Source organism: Anas acuta, chromosome 6, assembly GCF_963932015.1.
Source record: "Anas acuta chromosome 6, bAnaAcu1.1, whole genome shotgun sequence".
Classification (NCBI taxonomy): Eukaryota; Metazoa; Chordata; class Aves; order Anseriformes; family Anatidae; genus Anas; species Anas acuta.
In genome coordinates this window covers 29,068,552-29,082,592 of record NC_088984.1, presented here as the reverse complement: position 1 = coordinate 29,082,592, position 14,041 = coordinate 29,068,552, and the positions used below count along the sequence as shown (strand labels likewise).

Sequence of the window (14,041 nt, the reverse complement as noted above, 5' to 3'; positions counted from 1 at the left end):
ACTCTAGCATGTTCTTGGCAGCTCCACACAGAGTTCTATGCATGCAACTGACCTTGAGCAACAAACAGTGTCACCTCCAGCACTGCCTCCAATGCACATTCCTCAGCACCGAGATGACACGTCTCAGAATCTGCAACAGTGAATAGAAACATATTCATCTTTCTGATCTGCCTTCCTCTAATCCGCCAAGGAGTGTCCTACAGCTATTACCCAGTCCTCCCAGAACACATTAATCACTCTAAGTCATAATAAAGCTTTCTAATGATGAACAAGATACAGCTGTTAAGAAACTGCAAATGCTAGGCTAGCTTTTGAGGACTACCATAGTGAACTTACCATGTTGATGCACGGAATTGACATTAATTAGCACAATCAGAAGGCTACCTTTATGACTATTCTAACGTTTTCATTTTATTTGGTGTATAGGAGATACTTATGCTAGAAAACATTGCTCCATTGATAACAATGGGAGGCAATTGTTAGGCTACGAAGTAAACACTTCAACAAACTAGATTTTAACCCAGGTTAGTAACTTCAATTAGTCCCAAACCATTAACCACACATGCTTATCTTTACCTTCATGGCAGTCCAATGCAGCAGATATGGCCAAGCTGCACAAAGCCATGTACTATAGAAATACCCAGGCTTATCTTGGTAAAGGTGAGTTAGTTTGTGTAGAGCTTGGAGTCACAGAAGTTAGACTGTTCCTGCTACCAGCTTCCTCATCTGTGACTACATGACCCATTGGTCTGAAAAGTAGCCCAGGAAAGGGAATGGCAGGAGTTCGAGGACGCATAATCTATGTGGAAAAGCGAACAAGAGCAATGCTAAGGACATAGCTAACTAAAAGGCTGTGGGAAAAACTTGAAAAGCACTATGGGTCATGTGTTAGGGAAAGAAGAAGGGTTGCATGGCTTCCTGAAGCCCTCTACAGCCACACTACCCAGCAGAAAAGCAGACAGAGTCAATATCCTGTTTTGAGGATTGGGGATTTTTTCAAAGAGTTTAATTAATTAATTAATTAATTAGTGCAACATACCTGATTCTCTGGTGCTACTGCATTGCTTCTGACTGAACTGGATAACTATGACAAATATTAAACTCCAGGTTTATTGCTGTATTATTCCAGCAAAAAGACATGAACACAAAACTGATTTCAGTCATTATCGAGTGGCAGACTCTGGTTGCTAAATCTTCAGCAATGGAGCAGCAACTCAGTTAGGCAGCCACTGGTGAGAACTGCTTTTCCCCCTTCCAATTGCAGCTGGGCAGGTGCAGGGAATATATTTTAAATTATGCTGATCACAATAGCATCACACCTGCTAAACCAGCTGGTCACATTCACATTAGGTTTAGCTGTGATGATCTGAAAAGCATATCTGAAAAGTAATTTATATTCATCATCTGAAAATAACTTATTCCCATTCTCCCCCAAACCTTCTATACTTAAGTTATTCAGCTATGGTTTCTGCTCACACATCCTTTTGCAGAAAAGCTGTTCTAAAGGTTAAGCTAGTTAGAGAAATATATTCTCTTGCACACAGAGGGGAAGACAGCTCTAATGTGCTCCTCTCAGGACTCATTCATCACCTATTTTTGGGGTCAACTGGTCCACAAAACTCAACAGTCTGGCTAGGACCTGCAGTGATGCAGACTGAGGGCAGCACCTTTCCTTACCCTAGAAGCCAGCCTGGATGGTGGGTTTTCAGATCTGATCTGCACTCGTGAGGGTTGTTAAACACCCCTGCTTCTCAGTTCTGCTGCTAGGAGCTTGGATAGGGTTGGCTTATAAGAGAGCTAGACTGCTCTAATATAATGACGTGTAGCATGCAGGCTCTGGCTGCAAAATGCCTTGTTGGATCCCCACTTCTCTGAGGCAGTAAAAAGTCAGGTAAATAATCTACAAGAGCCAGAAAGTGCAAGGGGGCAAATGAACCTGACTGCAGAGTTTCTGCAGCTTTACTTCAATGATGAGGTTTATCAAGAAAGTGGCTAAATGAAGAACCAGCACTGCTTTTGCAATTCTGTGTGTTTGTGTGTGTACATGAGGAAGTTTGTTCTCTTTCATTGTGGGTTTCACTGGTATTTCCACCAAAAAGGACAGTACTTTGAAGCTGGGGAGGCTGGGTATGTTCCTTAAGAACTGGGGGTGATTCCAGAATGCAATTATATTATTAGTACAAATAAAGCATGACATTTCCTACAACAGCACATCCAGAAGGAATTTTTACATAGTTCATAAGACTCTAGAGTCACTTCAGCCCAGTGCAGGCAGCCAGTCACGCTGGAATACCAGCTGCTCAGAAGAGCAAAGACTAGTTAAAAGAATGAAGTGTTTAAAACTTCATTTTTTAAAGAAGTGACTTTTCTTTGTCTCGCTTCACTGATTTTCAGTGAGATGAATAGATTGTTACTGTATCATGAGCAATAGCTGAATTATGATCATGAAAATTCTTTTCTTTGGTGAACTTGTAGAGAAAATGAATACCATTTTTTTACATACCTGAGGAATAAAAGCACTTGTGGAGAGGAATCTTTCCCACAGGGATCCCTGGTGTACTTTGCAGTAGTATTTTATTAAGAGCTGGAGAGTTCAAGGGTCTCACAAATGTAAGTTTTCAATTAGCTTTCCATTGTGTCCCAAACAGTCTCTAAATACTTAACTAAACTTTAATCCAATCACTTGATTTGACTCCAAGCATGATTTATCTTATAATCATCATCTGTTCAATGAGGGGGAAAAGAAAGCAAACTTGTTCTTGGCCCATCATGACTCATACATGAATTTACTCTGCGATCAGAGTTGTGTTTTCCTTTTGGCTGATGCCTTGGCAATTGCAAGCATTGGCTTTGGCTTTCTTTTTAGGTATGATCATTCCTGCTCATTACCCCCCGCCTCCACCCCCTCCCCCAAATGCTGAATAGCACTGAACGTCTGTCCTTTATACCTTTTCCCACTGAGGCATGTGAGGTTTTTTGCTTTATCTTGGTGTTTCATTAATCAAAAGTGTCTGCTGTTTGACCTGCTCTCACAGTATAAAACATGCTTTAAACGGGAGGATCACTATTTTAAATGAGTGACATTTTCCTGGGAGGACATACTACAGAGAGAGCATGATGACAGCAAGACACAGACAAACCAGCCTCTCCTGGGCATCCACAAACAGCTCAGCTATTGACACTGGGTAACAGAGAGAACACAAGGATCAGTCTGATGAGATTTTTTTTTTTTTGACTTTTTGACCTCCTGAGCTGATGGCAGCCATGGTGTGCCTCAGTTTACTGATCTGAAATTGAGGCTTTCATGCCACAGCTTTATAATACTGTTTACCCTTTCATAAATTCTACATAAAAGCTGAATGCTATATGGCCAGCACAGCCTGCAGACCAATTCTCTGAGGGAACTTCACGCAGTCCCTCTGGGATCTGCAGCTCTCTACACACCAGACACGGCACACCATGTTACGACATACCTCCCAAAAACATCCCGGCCACATGCTTTTGCCTTCACGCAGTAGCCACAGTAAAAAGCACCTCCTCTCCAGATAAAATAAATAGTGGACCCAACCTTTGCCCAAGAATGGCGTGAAATGCAGAACCTTTGAGGTCTGAAAGTGTTGTGTAACATCTTCCCATGCATTATTATTCATGCCACTGGCTTGTGCAACTCGCAGTTCCAGCTGACAGTGGGAGCAGAGTTTGCAAACACTGCGCTCATCACAATTCACTGGCTGCCCAGAACTGTGAAGTAGCAGGACTCCCCAGGGTATACAGGTTTCTCAAGAGATTTCTCATTGAAATGTTCCTTACAATTCACAATGGCTAGAAATTTCAGACAAATTCCTTGAGGCTGCTACACTGACTCAAATTTCATTGCAAGGCTAACAGAGCTTGATAGTCTTCTCTGAATGCCAAGTTTTAGAAAGAGAAGACTTCTTGAAAAGCTCAGGTTTCTTCCCTCTCTTTCCTTCCTTCTTTCTTTCTGGTCATGCTAATAATTTCTCTGTCATCCTCCTCCAGCTTCCAACAACCTGCAGTTCAGGGACTTCTGGAGCTGTAGCTGGTTCATGCTGAGGCTGCAACTATTCCAAAAATCAAGGCTTCTTTCCTCCTGGGTTTGAGATCACCATGCAGTGTTAGCCTTGACGCCATAGGTGACAACTGCTTGGGTATAGGTGTGTAGAAAGAACCATGCATTTGCAGACACTCGGTTGCCCAAAGCCTCAGTAAATGGATTTGCTTGTCATTTGCTGAATAAAAGCTCAGACACAGCTTAGCAGACTAGGCTATTTCAGGGACTTCCAGCGAGGCTGTGGTCACTCTAAGTGACATTTATCTCCTGGAGGTTGATGTAGGGGCTTTTTTCCCCCATTCATAGTTGAAAAAGAAAAATTAGTAGTACTGGGAAGCAATTCATCCCATCCCACTGCCCCCTTCTGATTTGCTCCCAGCATTGGTAACAGGAGCCTTCAGACAGTTCAAGTGTCAACATCTCCTTTGTAGGCAGCTAAAGTCAGGCAAGATGACTTTGTGGTCCAGCTTCCAGTGCTAACTAGCTAATGGGCAGTGGTAATTGGGTGTCTAATTGGGGTAATTAGGGAAGTAGCACTCGACTGTGCTTTCTTGGTCTGTCTCTACTGGCCCATTCCTAGGGCTGCTGCTGTGCAGCCCAGAGGTGCTGCTGGCAGAGGTCCTGCTTGAGGTCTACCTCTTCCCAGAAGAGCTATTTTATATATTCCCAGGTTTTGCTATTGAGGAGGGTGACCTCTGCCTTTAGAGGCCTGATAATTAGTTCCCCAGTGCCAAGCTGTGCTTCAAATCTGACCTTTCAGACTGGGGTGCTTGTCAATATAGGCATGGTAAGGTCATCAGCTAGGAAATCAGAGGCACGCTTTCAGCAAAGACAATAATGGCCTATCAACATTTGCAAATCTTTTGGTGGTCTATCTCTTGGGGGTTTTGAATGAAGACTGGATGTACCTTTTTTAAAAACATCCTTTTTCAACAAGAAAATCCCACTGGGCTTGGGGCCAAAGTTGCTGGGTAAAAACCGAAGGCATGTGTTATCACGGCAATCGGAATAGAGGATCATAATGATTCCCTTCTGGCTTTAAACCCTATGAAAACTCACTTCTTGTTAATGCTGAATTCATAGAGCAGGAATTCACACTTGGGATCCTACCCAAGAAGACTGGCAGCCACCACAGCAGATCTAAACACTTCACTGCTTTTACGGTGGGAGGCTGCATTTGTGCTGCTGGGAACAGCTCTCAGATTTTTTACTTTGATGCTCACTTGTTTGCCATTGCCTTTTTCTCTCATACAGTCAAGAAACCGTAACCTTCCTGGCCTACAGAGCTGCTCCAGAAAATACTGCCCCTGTTAATCATCACTGATTCAGCTCAGGAGGGAAGGGTGGGAGATGGTGACATTAAGCTTATTTTTGACACAGGGTGATTCATCTGATCCAAATCTTCCCCAAGACTCTGGCTCCCTGCTCATTGCTGTGAGACACTTGTCTTTCACAAAATGACTTTTGGCTACTCTCTTTGACCCAGCAATGACCTTCTGGCAAGAAAAAGGAGTAAACACCAAAAAATCAATAGCAGCTGAGCATCTCTGAAAGGGCACCACGATGCTGGTCCCTCCAAACCTCTCAGGTAGGGCATGCATATAGAGCCTGGCTGCAGAGCTTTGTCTTCAACAGCCAAATTCAGTAAAGAGCCACCCAAGTGGTTCCAAAACTGCTTTTTAAGGCTTCATCTTTGCATTTTCCATGGTGTCGAGGAAACTTCAGTAATGCCAGCTGGTGGCAATACATAAATAAGTCTCTTCTCTCATGCAGTGCAGCATTTTGATAACACAGTGTGACAGCTCTCCAATAAAAACAGGTTTTAATGCATGCTCCCTCCACCCACTGTGTCCACAGAGGTGGATGCAGAGACAAAGTGGTTTTTCAGAGGGCAGACCTGTGTGCAGCTGCAGTTTCTGGTAAGTTTATTTTCTTTCACGGCCCGTTCAGTAACAAGTGCCCCTTCGGCAACATCACGACGGCGTTGACACAGTTCAGTGCCTTCTTAGATCCTGTCTGAGTCAACCATGGCTACAAAAGGCTGAACCAGGTTCAAAGCACATTAAAGGTGGCTGGTAACAGCCAGGGAGAAGGCTGGAGAGCAGGGCTGAAGCATCTCACACACGTGGAGGTTTTCTGAAGCTGTTGTTTCTGTTTTACAGTGCGAACATGTGCTGCCTTCCCATAAAGCAGCAACAGCTGTCAGTCAAACAGACATCACTCTGTAAATCCCAGTGACTCTGTTTCCAAACCCAGGGTCTCTAGGCAGGTTTATGAGGTGCTGCCTGCATGATTAACTAGTCCAGAGGACCACGGTGCAGGTGCAGCGAGCAGGAGGGGAGTGGGGCTGGGGGAGCCAGGGAGCAGGTCCCAGCCATCAGGGCCCTGCCATCAGCCATGCCAACCTGGGCTTCAGGCCCTATACCCTGGTCTGGTGCATGGCGAGGGCCTCAAGCTCCAAAATCCCACAGATATTGCACATTAATGGGAAACATCACAAGATTTCTGACTGCGGTGTGAGCTGGAGATGCAAAAGCATGGCTCTTTTTTCTCTGTCCCATCCTTTTTCTTGGGCCCAGGTGTGTCTTCTAATCACTTCTAACCCTAGGGAAAGCAAATTTCTTCATTAGCCTCAGTACAAGAATGGGATACAGAATCTATGGGCTTTTTCATTTTTTATTTATTTATTTTCCCATTCAAACAAGACCATAAACAATTCAGATATACAGGATTGCTTGTACCCAAAGAAAGAGTGCTTGGCCTCCTGGAATGGATAACCCACCCCTTTAAAAAATGTTCATGTATGTTTCAGAAGACATCTTTTTGACAGTGGTTTTGCAAAGGAGTTAAGTTATACTCAAGAAGCAAGAGGAAGAATGTTTTACTTAGTGCCTGACATCCTGAGAGCTGACTGAACTCACTGATGACTTTAAGACACTACCCCATGAATTGGAGAGGGGAGAATTGACATCTGAATAAAACCTTTAATAAAAGCATTAGCTAATCACACAAATTGAAGTTTTTCCTCTCCCTGGAGATAATTCTCACTGGCTACAGAGATGAGGATGGTCATGGGCACGACCTGTAATCCTTGGAGGCTGTCTGATGTTAACCTTCCTGAGGTATGTTTCGGGTTGCATGGAGAAATCACTGTGCAATGCAGGACAAGCAGTCCTCCTAGGGCCATCACACAAGGAAGTTTCCATAAGCACTTCACTTCCCTTGAGATCAAAACTGTACAGATAAGCATAGGCTAATGTACGTGTTTTGTCCCAAAGACAATCGTTCACTCAAACAAGCAGCCACACACCCCAGAGCAGCGACTTGGATGAGGAACTGCTTGGCAGCAACAGTCCAAAGGTCATCCCTCAACTCATAAAAGGCTCGGTGAGGAAGGGGAAACCACGAGTGACTGTTTTTATTAGAGAAAATACCTTCCTTCTCCTAAAGAGACTGGGATTAATTTTCTGTAACTTCGCAAACACCCTGAAGAAAAGTTAAAGTGACTGTGTTCACTTTTAAACACCAAAGACTTTGAAAGCAAATGCTATCTTGAGTAGTTTATATTAATAAAGAAGTAAATCAAAGTTATGTTAACAATCATTCACCAGTGCCTTGCCCCCACAAACTTTAAGATCTGATGTTTCTACCCTGCGAATAAGAGGTCCTGTTACCTTTTTCACTTAAAATCAACATCCTGTGTATGCTAGGAAGGTTTCATTTCACAATTATTTGAGCATCTCAGAAACAGCGATCATCCCTTTGAAATCCTCTTGCTCTGGAAGTCTTTGTTCTGCTTCTCATTACGTTGTTTCATTTGCTCTTGTTTTAGGTTAAAAAGAAGCACATTCCATTGTTAAATGATAATACTTGCACTTTTTTTGCCCCCAGCACTTCACAATGTGCCAAGGAGTTCAGGAATACCAGGCATTGCATATGGCCCAAAAGAAGGTAGAGAAACTTGGTGGTCCACCACTTAGCTGCAGCTATAAAGAGCTCAACCAACGCACTACCAGGCCAGTTCAGGTCCTGTAAATCCTTCTCTTCAGCTCTAGTTTGGCAGCACCATTTGGCTGAGCACTCCCACCCAGATAAAGCATTCCTCCAAATTTCTGGCCTCTTTCACCTCATTTTCTCTGTGATTTGGGACCCAGTTCCCAGGTCTGCTGATGAACACGGTGTCAGCCCTATGCAGCATTGGCTTGGATTAGCAGCAGTTACATGGTGGGCTTGTACTTTGGAGTTACCTAACCTGAAAATAGAACACCTGGTCCTTTCTACATTTGTTATCTGTCTAGTCCAAGGTCTGGCTCCCTTTATTAAACAATTAAAGATGGTGGAAACGTGCTCAAACTACATTCCCAGGAAAAGAAACGCCATTTTGCCAGAACTGGGAGGTTTCATTGATTCCTCTAAAACTGGTTTCACTGATTTCATCTAAAATTTGGTAAGGTTCTCCAAGCTGAATCTGAAATACGGTCAATAGGTCAAGAAGGGGAGGGGAAGATCTATTTCCCAAATAACCCTAGAATGCCCTGTTATCTTTGAGATACACGTACAGGGTAAAAACTTTCAGTTACTAAAATACTGAAAAGAAAAAAATACCAGCTGCAGTGGAAATATTCCCTGAAATCAGGTTTATACCCCAAACTCTATGAAACAGGCAAAATCCCAGAATTTGCCATGGGTTTGTTCAGATGATGGAGACAGATCGAACAGAACTTAGAAAAGTGGCTTCCAGCATGAACAGGGAAAGTTATGCAGGGAGTCATGGATACCCAGACCTGGCAGGATTAAAATGCAAATACAAATGGCCATAGCTCCATTACCTAGCATAGATATATATAAAACTGCTGCCACCTCAAGAATTCAGTGCTAGCAGAAAAAGTGGCAAGCAGAAAAAAAATTATTTCAGGATCCCACTCAATCTGAAGATGTTATGGGGAACCTGACTGTTGAGCAGATCTTGAAATTTTACCAGGGTGTCATAATCAACAGCACCTTCACTCAACATAGTACTGGTGCCACCTTATTCACTGTTTGGGGCTTTACCATACCTTCCAGAAAAGTGCAAAATTGGTCCAACTAGCAGTACATAGCAGTACATGTCCCCTTCTGACAACCCTGGTGTCAGAAACATTGAGAGTTCAACAGATCTGAAGCTGTAGTAAGGTTTGTTCGTGTGAGGGATGGGATCCTCAGCTTCTCTTCTGACCTCTTTCATAGCTGGCTTTCTAAGGGAAAATCTTTTCTTGCTTTCCTCCCTTCCACTCCCCTCCTCCCTCTTCTGCTTTGTCCAGAGTCTCTCTAAGAGAGCCAAATTCCCCTGAACATGCTAAAAGAAGGCTTGCTGGAACATCTGCTCTCCATCTGTGGAGCCAGACATATCCCCAGGCAACACTATTAGCAGTGATGGATCTGGAAGGGAACATTAAGCACTGAAGAAGCATCTGCTGAGAAAGAGGAACCCAGCACATAAAAATATAACCATGCTATTTGCCAAGCCTCCTCTTCTCTGCCCATTGCTCCCAGAGTCCTGTTCAGGAGAAGACCCACTATTCTCTTGCCACTTTAAGTATTTTCAAGTGTCTTATATTTGTGCATAAGGTAGTCAAATGAGAACTGCCAAGTGCTCAGTCAAACAGTGACTGGTGAGCTATAGAAGCATTCAAAACAGAACGTGAAATCTGGGAACTGCAAAGCACCTGTGGGAAGCCAACCACACAGCAGCAGTGCCACAGAGGTGCTTTGGTGGTGCCATGTGCCATGGTAAGGGGCTGAGGCAAGAAGGCTTTCCCACTACCTCTTTTCTGCACAAGAGCCCAAATCTACTTTCTAGAGTGTAGAAAGGACTGCTGGGGTCAGATATGCAGCCCCACTGCCAAGTATGGGGACTGTGGTAAGTAATTTCCTCTGAGACCACTGCTCGTACACAACACTGGAAAGTACGATGGGACGATTTCAAAGAAAACATCACAGAATGACCTCTGTGTTGACTGGCCCAAGTTCAAGTCTCAGTTCTGCCACCCGTGACTGTGTCTATTCCTTTCACCTCTCCCAAGCATCTCCTGCTCTGTAACTGCCTTGTCCCTCACTGTGATTCATTTGGAGCAGAGGCTCTCTGTCACTATGGGGTTTCACAGAACCAGTATTTTGCCACTGGGGTATGTCTATATCACAGCAAGTGATTTATTTTGTAAAAACCTAATACAAAATTTGTGTCTTATCTTATCAGAGAAAACAAATTCATTCTTGTCATTTAGCCACTATCTACTCTGTCAGGCATTCACATTTTACATTTCCCTTTCTCAAGCAAATTTTCAGATAACAGGTTCTGATTATTTTGCATAAGGAGAAGAAATGATAAATAATAAGGAAATAAGAAATAAGAAATAAAAATAAAAAATAAGAAATAAAAAATAGTATTTTATACACTGCAACTCTCTCATATCTCTTTGCAAAGTCACTCCTTTAGCCTGTTGTCTACTGTTTTTAATCTTCCTTCAGCAGGAAAAATTGCCATAAAGTGTAGTTAGAAAGATGAGTCATTAATAGCCTAAGCCTTATCTTAAAAGAAATCCCTCTATTTGCAGGACAAAGCTACCACCTGACTGACTGCAACCTAAGTCACTGTTAAGAGATAGGGATCATGATCATCCTTTTGGACCCATAGAAAATGGGGGTTATTTTCTGGACTCTGACTCATTATTTGAAGCTCCTATGATTAGTACTTTCAGCTCTCCTGATCAGTAAGCTTTCTGTAGCTCATAAACTTCACACATCTCTTGAACCCGCAATCAGAAACAGGACATAAGTCTGTGCATGAAGTCAAACATTTGATTAAGTGCCTTGAAAAAGTTCTTAACGCCATGCTTCAGAGAAAATATTTAGGTTTTCTCTAACTCAAAACATGTTTCTATTCCATTTATTTAAGATATCACTTAGATTACTTCTGAATGAATTGAAATATTGGGTTAAGTATTGAAGAAATCAAGGAGACTGAGTCACTCACTTGTATTGCACACTTGCTTTAAAATTCTGGCTGTGCTTAACACCTTTGACCCCCTTTGTCCAGTGTCACAGGGGAAAAGCCACAAACTGTCATGCTGGACAATTGCTACTGTCCTGGTTTCCAGCACTTCTCAAGATGTGACTCACCTGTTCAACCATTTTAGGACTGCACCCATCATAATGATTACAGGTGCTGCAATTTTCCAGTACTTAGTATGGTCTGAGACAGAGCACTAAATACCCACATCACCCATATGCTGTATAATTTAAGTGTGAATCAGAAAATGCAGCAAATGTGGCAGTGCTGGTTTACACAAAGCGAGGTACCACTGTGCTCCGTTTTAACACAGCATCACGTCTTTATCCCAACTGCTCTCCCACTAGAAGTGTGGAATATGCAACTGGCTTCTGCTGCCAAAGAGGGCAGAATCGTGTGTTTCTGACAACATTATAATAGGGTTTTGTTTGTCCAGCTATGGGAGAATGTGTGGCTATTAACACTTAACCAGAAAGATAAAGGACTGTATTTTGTTTCTTTATCCAGTCACTGCTTACCAAAACCAATAACAATTACAACAAAGTCCCAGCACAAATCCTACTCTAAATAGTAGGTGGAGAGACTGAACTTGTGGACAAACTCAATAATTACTTCAATGTTTTTTCGAGGAGAAAGGCAATTGAAAAATTGTAATCTTTTGTTACATTCATTCATATTCTTTTATAGTCAACAGCTAATAAAAAGAGAAGCACGTGTGCTATTTAGTTTTCAGTGAAAAAGAATAGGATCCTTCCCCTGCTGAGGAGCCAAGAAGTATTTAAATGGTGAGTCTCACTTGGATTTACAACTGGGGAAACTTTTGCAATAGTCTTCTTCAAGGACACAACCAGAACTCTCTGCCCCTGACAGTTTTGAGGAGTGGGAGCATTAATGAAATCAGAACCTCATTTTCCTAACAGCTAAGTTAGTCAGAAGCCTGAAACATATCCATTAACTTGCCTCAGACTGGTGGATCCAAGGATGGAAGAACCTTGCTACAGCTTTGATCAGGAAGACTCCACTCCTGACTTCCTCTTCTGGGACCAGGATCCCAACATTGAGCTCCAACTGGACGACCTCCTGCTGGACTACTGCTCCCTGGAGGACCCTTCATGCCCTTGGCCCTCTCCTACCCCCCCACCCTTAGTCCCCGTTGGCCCACCTGTCCTGCTGAGCGCGGCAGCCGGAGCTACGGGGGGTGCTGAAGCGGACAGCTCCCGGCCTCCCCCCGCCAGCCTCCACCGCCGTGCCGCAAACGTCCGCGAGAGGAAGAGGATGCTCAACATCAACTCGGCCTTCGACGAGCTCAGGTGCCACGTCCCGACTTTCCCCTACGAGAAGCGCCTCTCCAAGATTGACACACTCCGCTTGGCCATCGCCTACATCGCTCTCCTTGGGGAGATCCTGCTATCCGGATGCGATCCCAAATCCTACGTGGAGGGGTGCCTCAGGAACGGTTTGCAAAGCCAACACCAGGCAACCTGGAATACAAGCGGTGAGAGAAAAAATATTTTCTTTTCAGGGATCATGGCAGTACTTTGGGTTGCCAGTGAGAGTGAATCAAAAAGCTTTTGAACACCACTTGTCACATTCAAATGACTCTGATGATGTACAACTTACCTTCAAGAGTATAGGTAAATAGCTGTTGCAATTAAAAAAAAAAATCTAAACTTTGCCTCTAACTCTCATTTAAGGATCTTTTCCTTAAAAGTGAACTTGCTAAACTCATGGGAATGGTTCCCTTTTCAAAGCAGATTAAAGATTTTGTTTATTCTCAGAACACGTTTTTAGACTTGTTGTTTTTCTCTGCAGAGCTGTTCCTTTATAATGTCACCTTATGGAACATTTAGATATTTTCTTTAATTTCTTTAGAGGTTTTCTTTAGCTTGTACCTGACTGAGAAAAACACATGGCTTTGAGCATAAACAGAATCTAATTTATTAAAATACATATGTTCAAGTAATCAAGGGTATCTCTGAGATACAGTGTTACAGTTAAACACTGAGAAGCTACATGAGAATGTGCTCTCTAATTTTAGATTTGTTTTGAAGTATAAGGGAGTGAATGCCTATATGCAATTTATATTCTTACATAATTATTTATATATTAAAGTGAAGGACTGTTACTGTTCTCTGTTTGGCTTGTAATTAATCTTGATTTACAAGGATTTTGAACTTTGTGCTTGCTTCTACCTGCTTATGTCACTTCACCAGTCCACTATGTAGTGAAGATGGGAAATTGCCCAAGTATCAAGGGGCCTCAAGTCTCAGTGTGGAAGCAACAGGTCTTTAAAAGGCTTGGGTTACTTAGCAGTGCAGGGAGGAGCAGAGGGGGATTTTCAGTAGTTCTTGGCACTTTGCATTATAAGGTAATTAACCTTTCTAACTCCGTCCCTTTGCAGTTTAATTTCCTTTGGATTTTGTCACTTTTTGGAATTCGGCCTTGAAGTGTATCAGCCTTCAAAAAGTGTAGCATATTTAGAGGAAAGTCATTGCAAAAGAAAAATCCCCTTTCGTTACACGTGGAAATGTCAAAAGGACAGAGCCTGAATGGAAAAAACAGGAAAAGTTAATTTAGTCTTTTCTCTTTCCCTGTTAATTTCCATTAGCTACATGTCTGGGAAAATAAATCCTGATATACCATTGATCACAACTCTCTTGAGTGCTGAGAACTTTTGTATTTTATTTTACAGCTGCATCCACCTTTAATAGATAAATAAAGTTGTTTTAGAATGACACAAATGCCTCTCATAGTTATCACGTCTTTGTAAGGCTTCTAGGTAACTAATGTTTCTGAAAAGCTCCACTGGGAAACATCTTAATGAATGAAGCTGCTTTTCTGGTGTGGCTGAATAGGTGACTTGTTAAATTCTAATTGAAATGCTTTAAAATGTTTTTAAATTAATGTGGTATGTTCTTACT

At 42.6% G+C, this 14,041-nt stretch overlaps 1 long non-coding RNA gene across 11 annotated transcripts in view; it reads right to left on the bottom strand.

The window, feature by feature from the left end:
- LOC137858435 (uncharacterized) overlaps positions 1 to 14,041 on the bottom strand; it is a 56,281-nt gene that overhangs the window by 31,744 nt on the left and 10,496 nt on the right. For all 11 annotated transcript variants that reach the window (XR_011097719.1, XR_011097727.1, XR_011097720.1 and 8 more), the window contains 2 exons: positions 1,040 to 12,601; positions 53 to 130 (listed from right to left, as the gene is read on the bottom strand). This is a non-coding gene — a long non-coding RNA (uncharacterized lncRNA). The remainder of the gene's footprint in view (positions 1 to 52; positions 131 to 1,039; positions 12,602 to 14,041) is intronic.